The sequence below is a fragment of the Pipra filicauda genome, unplaced genomic scaffold (genome assembly GCF_003945595.2).
Source record: "Pipra filicauda isolate LSUMZ 115617 unplaced genomic scaffold, ASM394559v2 scaffold36_size6622888_pilon, whole genome shotgun sequence".
Classification (NCBI taxonomy): Eukaryota; Metazoa; Chordata; class Aves; order Passeriformes; family Pipridae; genus Pipra; species Pipra filicauda.
This window is the reverse complement of record NW_024104498.1, coordinates 2103169-2115239: the sequence shown is the minus strand read 5'-3', so window position 1 is coordinate 2115239 and position 12071 is coordinate 2103169. Positions and strand designations below refer to the sequence as shown.

At 39.2% G+C, this 12071-nt stretch overlaps 1 protein-coding gene across 3 annotated transcripts in view; it reads left to right on the top strand.

Annotated features, from left to right (window-relative positions):
- The window catches only part of MIGA1 (mitoguardin 1), a 35432-nt gene that overhangs the window by 6734 nt on the left and 16627 nt on the right, over positions 1-12071 (top strand). The gene's annotated exons all lie outside the window — the stretch shown is intronic.

Genomic DNA, 12071 nt, shown 5'->3' with positions numbered 1-12071 from the left:
ACTGGTTTGCTTGGTTACTTTGCAAGTATTTTGAATTAATAGTTTATTTTTGTAGATGGGATGACTGGATTCTTGTTTGCCAAGAATGCTGTGAGAATTTCATTCCTTTCAAATGTTCTTCTTAGGAATAATCTGTGATTTCTTGAGTAGATGTCTGTTACTTTATTATGAATTTTGTTGTGCTGGCCCAGATGAGTGAGGAAAACAAGTAATGAATTGGTTCAGTGAATACCACTTTCTGTGTTCAGGATTTGGGGCTTCTCTTCATTATCCTGAATTTGTGGCTTGAACAGCAAGTAATGTATCAAAGAATGCTGCACTTTTCCAGAATGTTTTAGAAAACAGCAGGACATCATCTGCTTCCAAGTGCTGTGGTGCTTGGAAGATTTTTGTCCAATATTTGATATTGTTAACAACAACAGGAATGGAGGGGTTCAAGAGTCACAAGAATAAGCAAGTCCAGGAAAATTATGGAATTCCAGTGGTCAAAAGAAATGTAGTACAGCATTCTTTACACTAAGAATAAGAATAATACCCTGCTGCAAAATACAAACCACAGTTCTGAACAGGATCATAAATGAAGGGTCCTGTGCTCTGTAGGAATAAATATCATTTGTGGCAAAAGAGGCAGCTGAGATGTGTTCCTGGATGATTTACACCTAAAACTTCTTAAAGAAGCTACACAAAGAAAGCACCCTGATCTCTCACTTACTGTTCAGTAATCTTGGAAAGTGAGAATGTTCCAAATGATTGGGAGATTCCAAGTCTTGAAAAAACGACCAAACAACTCCCAAACTCCAACTCTTCATGCCTGTGAAACAGAATTGCTAATTTGCACCCAGACAAATATTTAGTGCCAGTTGATACAGTTTCATAGTAGGTGGGTTTTCTTGGACTGTAGGTTTTTGACAGCTCTGCAGTTTGGTGAATTGATACAGCATAAATTAGGTGATAATAGTTATCTCACTGACATGAACATTTATTTATACTTCTGTCTGCTTTAAAGGAAAGGTTTACTTTTTGTGGGAGATCAAATGCTGTAATTTTAACAGCTGTGTAGTTGATTATAAAGTCATTTGTAGGGCTGGAAGTTGATCAAAATTTATAATTTAGGGCATTAAAAGCATTGGATTAATGAAGAACAAAGGTTAGTAAGATCTGAATTAGCTGTTTAAATGGTTGCCAACTAACAAATTACATTGAATCCAGGCAAGTATGGATTGTACATATAAATGAGAGGTTTTAAAAGAAAAGTCATGAGAAAACACTCTTGGAATGTATTAAGAAAATTATGCATCACAATCAGTGTAAGTTCTTGGCATGTTGCTGTAGAAAAAAGACCATTGCTGGTCTTTGGCTTTGGGAGAAGGGTGGCACCAGCACAGAGGCAGAGATGCAATCTGGGTTTTGTATGGGGTTAGAGTACTGTGTCCAGTTCTGTTGTTCATGTTTCAGGACATGTGGAGATACTAGACAGCTCAAAACAAGCCATGAGATTTATCTGTTTTGGAAAAACAAGCTAATGTGTGATTTAAGTTGGGTATGTCAGCTCCTTAATGAAGCAAATACTGAGAGGTGACTGTTCTGAATAGCTGCTTACATATGGGAAAGGTATGTGCTGCTGGGGGATTTGTAGGCCTTGTCAAAGTCAGAACTAGATCAAATTTCTAGTTGTTCAGGGGAACCAAGTTAAGTTCTAAGTATGTTGCATCTGAAGTGTGTTGAGAATAAGATTATTTTTTTTTAATGCTGTTTTGAGGGAGGTTTTGGTTCTTCTGTGAGAGGAAGATCCAAGGCTCATCCCTGGATATGTGTTCAAGGCCAGGTTGGATGGGGCTCTGAGCAGTCTGGTCTGGTGGAGAATGTCCCTGTCCATGGCAGGGGGTTGGAACAAGATGATGTTTAAGGTCCTTTCCAACCCAAACCATTCTATAATAACACTTGCAACTTGTCATCAGAATACTCATAACCAGCTCTTGTGCTTCAGGGTTTCACTGTTGACCCACAACAGTAACCAGAAAATGCTTTGCTTTGTTTTTCCCTCTGATACACAAGGTTAACTGTAGTTTGTGCATTTGTCTTCCATTTTCTCTCTCTGAAGTGCCTGTGATTCCCCCCAGCTGCAGGCAGGGCTCTGGCAGTTGGACAAATGCTATCAAGTGCTACAGAAATGTCTGACTAGCACTTATTCTTGTTTGGGTTAGAACCAGCTCCAAATTTGGTCAGGAAGGAGATGTATAAAGGTAAAAATTTCTATCAATTCCTCACTTTCTGCTTTCTCTGTAAAGTTTTCTATCAAACCTGTGGAGCTCCTGAACCCTCTCTCTCCCCTCCTTGTCTGCTGGTCCCAGATGCTGCTCCCTCTCTAAACCTTTAAGTGTTTTATTCTTCCCAGATCATTATTTCCCTCCACCCAGTCAAATTAAGATCTCAGTGCTGCCATTGATCAGTCACACCACAGACTTGCTTTTCATTTTGTGATCCCACTGACTGTTGGAAATTGGTTGTGCCTGATGAACAATTTGCCAACCAGCTCTGAGAAGCAGAATTCAGTCTCTGGAGGAGACTCTGGAAATGTGCCACGTGGGAGAGTCAGGAATGGGTCACCTGGGAGCCTGCTGGAAAACAACAGCTTTTCACTGCAACCACTGGCTTTCCTGATGTGGTCTGAAGTGGTTTTCTTCTCATCCTTGCCATGACAGGTAGTTCTGAGATTATAGAATATTCAGATATTTCTAAATATTCAACTTTTAGCAGTGCAGAAGATATAGGATTCAATAAATACATTTTATCCCTGGGGTAGAATTCTATTCATATAATAATAAAAATGATTGCACATAATACTTTTCAACTCTGCAAGCTGTTGTTGAGTTATAAATGATTAATACAAGCCCTGGAAAAGACTTACATTTTAAATAGGTGAAATAATGGAATGCCATTATGCTCACTGTTGTTGCATTCTCCATTGGACTTTCAGAATTATCATACAAACCAGCAAGATAAAAGAGGATTTCTGTAGAAAAAAATACCTCTGGACATGAAATTTAAAGAAATAGGTAAGGCTAAACAGGGATTGTTTTTCTGCTGTTCCTCTTAGTGCTGGGAAGCAGCGTGGGAAGCCTATAAACACTTTTTCTTGAGGCAGGAATGAGCCAGAAAGGAGGCAATTGGCAGAAAAGTGGGAAACAAAATATTCTTCTTATTATTTCTGAGTGATGAATGTAAAGGGGTAGAGGGTTAAAAGCTTCCAGCACTTTCTGTAGTCTGTCCTTGAAGAAAGTTCTCCTCATTTATTATTTTTTTTCCTATTTAGATCTTTTCTAGCAGACTTGAAATGTTAGTCGAGCTAACTTGGGAGGAATGTAAAGAGCTGGGAGAGAAACAATAGCTTTCCTTACGAGCAGAATTGCAGGTCAGAGGGGAAAATTCTCAAATTGTGGGGCTCCTTGTCACTACTAAATTCCTAATACTTCATATTGTTATTTTGATTTCTGCTCTACAAAGGAACTCGAACTAACGGTGGCTTGTGTACACTGGCCCTCAAACTTTTTGACAATATCAAAAAGTAATCAATGCATACCTTTGAATTTTTAAAATACTTGCTTTTTGTTGCGTGCCAGTTATGCAGTTTCAAACCAATGAAGTGTTTCAGCTGCTGCAGTGAAACCTCTCACAAAGGTCTGTGTTGTCGGATGGTTTTGTTGAAAGGTTTGTCTGTTTCTTTTTTTAATTTTCTTCTCACACTCCAAGATATGTCTGGCATTTTGGAGAGAATAAGCACAGCCTTTAACCTACTGACAAAACTGTTTGGAGAACTGATTTACATGTTAGGAACCTTTTCTCCAACTGCTCTTAAAAAACCCAAAAATCAGTGAAGCTGCTGAAAGCTCTTTTTTATGTATTTTATTAACCCCGACTTCTATGATGTTTTACTGTCCATGGATTAACAACTAGAAGCCTGTATTTTCCTTCCTGCCTCAAAAATGTTACTGGAAAAATTTTAGCTTGAGTGTTTTATGTTTTATTTGATTATGCACAAGAAATGTTTCTGTTTATAATTCTCAGTCCCCAACGAGGGCATGAGCAATTTGTAATAATAATTCACATACTATAAAATAAATTCAGAGTTGTGAAACTTCTTATGATAGCTTGAAACCTTCCATTTGGTTTGTGCTCCTTCAAGATAAATTTACATTAAGTGATTTCCTACTTTCTTGGAGAAGCACTAAACATTTTTCTAGTGGCTGGAACAGAGTTGAAATGGAAACAAAAGAAAACAGCAGCTTTTTCTTTTTTTTAGGTGTGGAAATATATTCATCCCTTGAAATGCTCATATAAAGGAAAGAAAGCATTACTACTAGCTAAGACTGAAGAAAAGCCCAGAAAAATTATTCCAATCCTATTTTTAAAAAATTAATGCCTATTTTTAACATAAATTTTAGCTATTGCAGTTTGTTGAAGTTCGGTAACTGATGAAATCATGTGGTCTCTCATATTGCAACTTATTGGTGCAGCTCCTTATTTCTGATTCACAACAGAGGAGACTCAAAGTATTCTCTGCACTCAAAGTACAGATGTTTGAATTGGATAATGTCTTTCCTAAGCAATAATATTTAAAACTTTCCTTTAAAAGCATGTTGTTCAATATTAATAACACTTAAATTGCCTTCTGCAAAATTCTTTATCAGAAGGCACCTAGGCATCATGCTGGATAGTAGAATAAGATGGGTAGTTAAAAATTCAACTTAGAAATGTAAGCAAAAATATTTCTGCAAACCTGGTGTCTGTGAAAAGATTGTAATGCTTGGCTTTTTCACTGAGACTCCCAATTTTGGCAGTACTCTACTAAAAATGCAAAGTAGCTTTGCATGGACATGCAGTGAAGTTAATGGTGCTGAAAACTATTAGTGTTCATAATATGTATGTCTGTGTGTTGGTATTTGATAACCTGGCATGTATGTTTGTGTTTTATCTTAAGCTAAAACCTTTTCAGCAGCGGCTCGAGACGATCTGTTTTGCTGCCCACTGGAGAGCTCAGGGTCACTCACTGGTCACTCAGGTGGAGGTTGGTGTGGATAGGGATTTACAGAAACACTTCCCCTGAGATCACAGAGTGTGTCTCTGGTTTTTGAGGACCTTTGTCACCATCTGCCCCCCAGCTTTGCCGTTAGATCCAACTGAGCAGGCTATTTATACACCTCCTTGCTGTTCCTTAAATGGCACCCCAGAGACCTGTGTTCTTTCTGTCCACACCAAAACTCCTGTCTAAGCCCTTGTCTCTCTCACTTCTTGACTCCTGCCATGTTTTGTCTTGCCCTGTCCATTTAAAATTGGCTTCCCTGACATGGACTTAACTGTTACTTATAAAAACCACCTTTGTTCGTTTTTCTGACTGGATTATTCCCCTCCCTTAATCAGCATCTCTCCCTCAAGAGCTTCCTTTCAAATGAAACACGAGCTGCTCCCCCTTTTATCTCTAAAAGCTGCTTATAATTGAGCCCCAATCCACCTACATGATTTTATTTCCCAGACTTTGTTGAGTTGGCTGTTCCTGTGCTTCCCTGCTCAGTCCTCCCAACGCAAAAAGTGTCTCAACTGTTTCTGCTCATTCCTGAGAACACAGGAGCAGCTGCAATTGTCTCTTTTATAGGAGCTTCCTGGTTCCAGAGTTACCTGGGAAAACTCATAATTACTTTGTCCTCTTTTTCCTTTCTCTCTGGCCATCAATTTTAAATCCCTGATAAAAAGGGGTAAATATGAAAAAGCTGTTCCAGTTCCTCTCATGAGTAAGGAACATTTGTACAGCAGTTTATGCAGGTGGTGCCCCACAGTAGTACTCAGGTAGGACTGGTTATCCATGTGTTTATCACTCTCCCCACAGCACATCTGACTAACACTACTTTAAAGACGTGTATTTTGAGTGTTCCTTCTGCATCTTTTTTTGTTGGCCATTCATTCTAGTGCTTAGCTCTGGCCAGTATCTTCTCCATTTTTAAAAACCTGTTAAAAAAATACATATTTACCTTCTTCTTGTGTGAAGGAGTGTGATCATTTTCTCCATATGTCAGGGCTTGATTTAATAACCACTTGCCTGCATTTTGGAAAGTGATTTATTAGATAAGTGGAAACAGGCTTCTGAAGGCAGGAAGTTGCTTTTTTTATTTCCCCTTTTGCATATTCTTGTGATGCATTCTTAACAAGTTATAGTTTACAGATTGTTTTCCTTACTAAAAGAGGATGTACATACACTTGACTTTTATGTGTTTATATACATTGTGAGTATAACTGCTGGAGAGGCAGGAAAAATCCTACCAGACAGATGGTAAGGAGTGAGGGCAGGATAAGTGTTTATTTTTCTGACTGGAGTATGGCAGTGTGAGGTTACATAAACTGATGATCGAGAACATGTTTTGGCCCATAGGGCCAATTCCTGTTTTAGAACTTTTGCTAAAAAATTTCTCCTTGCATTGCAGTCTGCTTTTAAGAGAGGCTTGTCTGAAACATTTTGGGCCTTGTTGTTTAGCACTGGCCATACCCCATCATTACAGCTCTACACATTTATTTACCAAGCAAATCGTTTGGGGCTGGTTTTTTTCCTTGTTTACCCTGTAGCTGGGAGGCTCAAGTAGCTTGTGTAAGCATTTCATTCCCAAAGTCCTCTTAATATCTTAGAATTTTCTTACTTGTTTCAGCTTGAAATGTTTCAAAGTTAAAACTCTATGTGGGAGTAAAGCTGTTTTTGTGGAAAGTTATAGCAAAAGGTTCTGTGAACAGTAACAACGGAGGGAGTAAAATTTATTATTTACATGTCATTTTTCTCTCCTGCATGTATTTGTGCAGTTGATTGCTAAAACTGGTAGAAAAAATAACTGGGTTTTTTTTTTTGATGGTTCAAGCTAAAGTTGTTGTTTTTGTTTTTAACAAATTGCTGTAAATTGTCTAATTTTTTGTGGGATATCTGGTGTGTGCACATGGCCCACCTTACCTAATAACCCTGTTTGGAGCCAAGTGCTGTAGTGTGGCTGGTACAAGAGCACATGTCGATCACACCAGGCTTTATTCTCTGCCCTGCTATTTAAAGCTGCCCTTGTTCTACATGCAGATATGCTGGGAGTATTTAAAGGTAACCGGGTGCATATTTGCAGACAGCTTGGCACCCATTAGCAGCTACTCAAACAGAGGTAGTTAAAGTTGCTATCTAGTCAGTGTATTAGTTATCTGTGGTAAACCAGAGTAAGGTAAAACAAAGCAAAACTTGAGTAAAGAATGTCCATATTTTAGGCTATCTCCCAGGTTACACTAATCATCACTTGCATTATGATTCAAGTATTAATGTTGTTACTAATGCATTTAGCAACTTTACAGTGTTCTTAATATGTTTGTGTTTTTAATTTGTTTGGTAATTGGTGTTATTTAGTAAACTAAAGGTCCAGAGGAACTCTTCATTCAGTACAACTGTTTCAGGATTCTTATCCCATTCTTTCCTCCTCTCTGGGGCAAGTGGAATGCAGGCAGGCCCCAAGCAGTGGGGCACTTAAGATATTCTTTAAGTCTCACTGTTTAAAGTTAAGCATATGTCTTGCTAATTTAGGTTCTTACCCTGGGTGCTGTGTGCAGCTGGGTTTGCAGGAGCTGCTCACATTCCTGAGCAGTGTCACTGGAGTCTGCAGCATCCTGCTCAACAGTTCTGCCCCGGAATTCCAGTGGAGACCGAGGTTATTGGTGTAAATGAGAGTTTGCCTGTGTCAAATACACTCCATTCTCAATACAGAATCCTAAACATGTCTGTCTGTATCTTTTGATGTTTATTTACTGAAGGTCACCAGTTAAATAATTTGTTCTGTCTTTCTGTCTGTTAATTCTGGGGATAGAAGGTATCATCTTCTTTTTCTGATACTGTATTGTCCCAGTGTGTGCTAAGGAAATGTTTAAGTTAGAATTGGCAATGTAATTGTCTTTACCTATCCTGAAAATATTCTCCACATTCTGATACCTCAGAGCCACTTCTGTCAACTCTTTCTTCCAGGACAAAGTTATGATGGTTTTCTCTTCCTTTCCAGCTGTTCTGTCCTTTGCCAATAGAACAAACTCTCCTTTTTCAGATTTTATGGAAGAATCTAGTGAAATTCTCAGCTGCCAGAAGTCCTGAAGACTAACAAAGCATGAATAACTTGCAGTTTAGTGTTTGAGCCAAATTTCCTGGACGGAATACTTCTCTTTTAATGGAAGAACAAATGATTATGTGGGCTCCTTTTGTCAGTCTGTCTCACGTGCTTTGAAGTGTCATCATCCCTACAGCATGATTTTCTGGCTAAAGAAAAACCTTCCCAGAAGTCTTGTGTTTAAAATCTTACTTTGACAAGATACATGCTGGATGTTCTCATAGCCTTGTGCTGTGTCCAGCAAAGTAGTGTTTATGCTGGAATACTAAACTGTTTATTCTTTCCTTTTTTGTATAACAAATTAGGAAACTAATTTGAAAAAAAAAATCAAAAAAAATAATTAGGATTGCAACAAGTTTCAGGAGCTGAGCAACAGTTGCTGGTTATTCTTGCCCTTTTTCATCTCTCCATGTGCTCATATCTGCTCTTCTGTGAGGAAAGGCATGGTGGGAAAGCCAAGAAGGTGGCAGTGAATTGCCTTGAAAAGAAGCCAGGGACAGTGCTAGGAATGCACTGGTGTAAACATCCTGCTTTTAAGTACCCCCTGACTTAGAGGAACTGAGGACAAAGAGATAAATTCATTTACTTTTAAGACTCTTCCCTGTCTGGTGAGAAGACTTTTCTGCCTAACCTACTTATGGAGGCCTCTGGCATAGAAAGGGTACTAAAGGTGCTAATTCCAGATGAGTAAAACCTGAAAGTAAACCTTGTACTTCCTTCTCCTCCTGTAAATATGACCTTGCATTTTGGATCTGCTTTGAATCTGAGTTAAGATACAAGCCCACTGAATGGGCTTGAACAGACCATTCCATTGGCACTAGAAAGTGTCTGTGCAAAAATAGCAGCAGGTTCACGCTTGGTTTCAGGATGTGAAGGACTGGGAAAAGGCAGTGACATTCAAAGCTGATGACTGAGGTACCTGGCAGGTTCCACACTGCTCTGCTAGAAATCCCTCGTGGACAGTCTCAGCTTTGAAATCAGCAGGGCTGGAATTCAGACTGAACTTTGCTGGGATGCTTTGTGAACCACGGGAGAATGGAGGACCCCTGTGAGGAGGAAACAGCAACAACGTTGTGTTGCACATCCATCTGAACAGCCCCCTTCTGGATTAGGCAGCTGAGCAAACTCTGCTTGGTTGCCAGATCTTTGGAATCAAATACAAGTACAGAAGCTGTTCCCTAAACTGTTAGACCTGAAAATGTCTAGAAGGGTGGTCAGAAACAAAGATTTCCTATAAAGAAGAGGGATTGAAACCTTAAAATCAGGGAAGATCCACTGACTCGAGGTAAAGAAAAGAAGCTGTAGAAAACTGTAACCCTGTGTAAATGTAGAACCTTATAATGTGCAGTTATGGATAATCAGAGTTGACATTTTTGAAGCAATGAAAAGCTGTGTGACAGGGAGAGACCGAGAAGTGACGTACAGTTTACACAAGATACACCTCTCAAATCTGTTCCAGGATCATGTGTCTGTGGTAAAACAGAGAAGTGAACACGTGCATACATTGGTTTGTGTTCATTAAGCTGATTTCTCAGCTGTCTGCACGTGTCATGTGTTAATTCAGGTTATAAAATACACGTTAGGTGCTGCTTTATCTTCTTAAAATTCAGATTTCAGCAATCTGGCACCACGTGTGTTTACTCTTCCTTAGGAGTGCAGAGTTCCTTGTGGTGAGAGGTCTTTCTATTTTGAGGTCTTGGTTTTATGATAAAGCATGCTACAATGATTCAGGGGCAGCTTTCACAGGTCATGTTCTTCATAATAAAGTATTTTTATCCTTTTGATAATTTCTTTGCTTAAAAAAAGAAAAATTGCAACTGTCGGGAAATATTCCAACTCAGTTATCGAATTTATGGAAAGATTCTTCAGCAGATTTAAATCTCGAAGGAAACTTTTGATTTATCACCATCCCAGAATATTAAACCTCTCTAATATTTCCTAATACTTCTGTATTTCCTGATCTTCTGTAATTTAATGTGCCTGTGTCTATAGATTACAGGAAATAAATTGTACTTGCATCCATTTTTTAGGTACACTGGATTTTCACGTGGAGAGACTAAAGTGATTACTTATGCAGAAGCATTTTGTGCTCTGTTTGCCTTTGCTAGATGAGACCATCCAAAAGGACTTGATTTTTACCGTTTCAGAATATAGGAGCAGCAACCACGTTGTTTTGTTTTATACACCATCTAACATGTGTACTCAGCAGATAATATAACTTTATGGACAAAGTCAGTGTCTTGAAGATCTCAAAATAACCAAATTGTTATAAACATCACAGAAATCACTATTCTTTCTTTCCAAATTATGTGGGAAATCTCTCGAAGGTTATTTTAGGCAAACTGCATCTTTTTCCAGATGACAAATATTACAGATCAACTACATCTCCATTTTCAGGTGCATTTTACTGCTTATGTGTGTAAACTTAATGGATTGTACTATTAAACTTTTTAAGCATTCTCTTCTCATGAAGAATGTATTACTGTCATCTGTACACGTGCTTTTAATTCAACTTTTAATCAGCTGGACTACTTTTGTCTTAAGATTAGCATCAAAGTAATACAGAACACAGTGAATGAAGAACATCTCCTGTTTGTGCATAATGATAATTAGATGAGCATCTAATGGCTTGGAAAATGGACCTTTTTATATCTGTGTGAGTGTATTGCAAATGTAAGGCTTTTATGTGGACCTTGAATGCTATAGCTGTACTTGGAAAGAATTAGGAAAGCTCTGTTGAGTCAACTTTTTCCAAGGAAGTAAGATTTGGCCTTCTGTACACACAAAACCAGGAGATCATTCCCTGCACGAAAGCTGCTGAGGTTTGGGTTAAGGATGTAATTTGAAGGCTCAGCTCAGCCAAAGCTTACCTTGGAAAAGGCCTGTGAGTAGGAGGAGGAAGGTGGAATTGCAGATCCTGGTGACCTGGTGCTGTCCTAGGCTCCATTTTCCCCAATTTTTCCATGAGGTGACTGCTTTGATTGCCTGTTCCCAGTCACAGACTGGTGAGCAGAAGCTGTGAGTTCACAGCAGGGGCTGCTGGAGGTGTGAGCACACACTGACAGCCTGGCTGGAGCATCTTCTCGGGGTTTGGTGGGCACAGGAGGAGTGGTTTGTTTTTTGAAGGAATCTCTCGCCTCAGTTTGCATCAGAGTGGTCCCAACAAAGAACCCTGAGACACGTTTAACTCCTGCTACGTGCTGCTGTACTGGCAGAGTACAGGATTTGGTTATTTTTAAAAGACCCTGACCTGAAATACATTTTCATTCTGAAGTCAGTAACATCTTCACTTATATGCAGCTGGTGAGATGCCTCCAGCTATAGGCAGTTTATTGATCCCAGATATTTGTGTTATTGGAGAATTTAAACACATAATTTAACAGTAGCTGTTAAACCCAGAATGGTCTTTGTGGATACCCTGCTTCATTCTTGGCTTGCCAGTTTTAACCTGTGGCTGCATTACCCAGTCATGAGAAAGTGCCATCTGAAGGTTGGGATTGTTTTCTTTTTATAAATATGGCATGACAGAAAATTCACTGCTTTCTGGGTGCATCCTGTAAGACTTCACGTACTACTGTAGTAGCTACTTGGTTGGACTAATGATATTTTAATGAATATTCAGTCAACACTCTCAGAATTATAACTATTTATAAATGTAAATAAAGCTGCTTTGGGATGTTTCAGTAACAGGGGTGACAAACACTGTGCCACTTGTGCCTTGCTAGAGGACTGTGACACATTCCCATGGAACTGAGCTGTGTTGATTTGTGTTTCTGTGCTGTCTGAACTTGGGTATTGTCATTCCTTTCCCTGGGCATGAAGCCACACCTGGAAGGGGCCTGACAGAGCACTGGGCCCCTCCTGCTCTCCGGGTGCCCTGACTTTCCAGAAGTGGATTCCTTTGCGAGG